Below are 722 nucleotides of genomic sequence, written 5' to 3' on the forward strand. Positions count from 1 at the left end.
GTCCCTTCTAGACACCACAAAAATTATACAAACCTGCCAGCTCTGTCCAGCCAACCTTCTGCTGATGCACCTCAGCCACACCCGTGCAGGGTTTGAAGCTGTCATTGCCTTAAATTCCAGACACTGATGGGATTTCAGCTCCCTTTGCCCAGAGGGAGCCTTCACCTCACTCCCACCAGTCTTGTCCATGGGATCACTGTAGGGGGGCTGGGTCCCTCTGGGTCTTTTCTCTCTCTAGGACAGGCCGGGCATAACTGGGGCATCTGAGCACCCAGGACCTTCTGTGGGGCTGCCATTCCCCTTCCCCTTCTGTGGTCCCATCTGTCACTGACTCCAGCCTTTTTCTATCCATTGTCAGCACCATCTCAAGCCAGCTGCACCCGCCTCAAAAAGGCAGTGTCCCCTGGTCGGGGTAAATCACTGACCTCTCTCCTCTCTGAGCACTGACGGCCCCTCTGTTTCCTTGCCTCTCGGGCTGTGCAGATGGGACCTTTCCCTCCAGTGCTGGAGGATTCGCCCTTCTCATCTACCATTGTCCCAAGCAGCACAGCAGGTGAGAATCTTAAACATAGTGAGGTGACTTAGGAGCAGAAACTCCCCCAGGACCTTCCATGCAATTTTCCCTTGCCCCTCAGTGAGCAGGACTGAAGCTCAAGCATGGAGCCTGGTGGACCACATCCCCTCTGGGCATGAGCAAAGCAGCAGGGTGAAAAAAAAGAGCC

This window comes from Gopherus flavomarginatus, chromosome 23 (assembly GCF_025201925.1).
Source record: "Gopherus flavomarginatus isolate rGopFla2 chromosome 23, rGopFla2.mat.asm, whole genome shotgun sequence".
Taxonomy (NCBI): domain Eukaryota; kingdom Metazoa; phylum Chordata; order Testudines; family Testudinidae; genus Gopherus; species Gopherus flavomarginatus.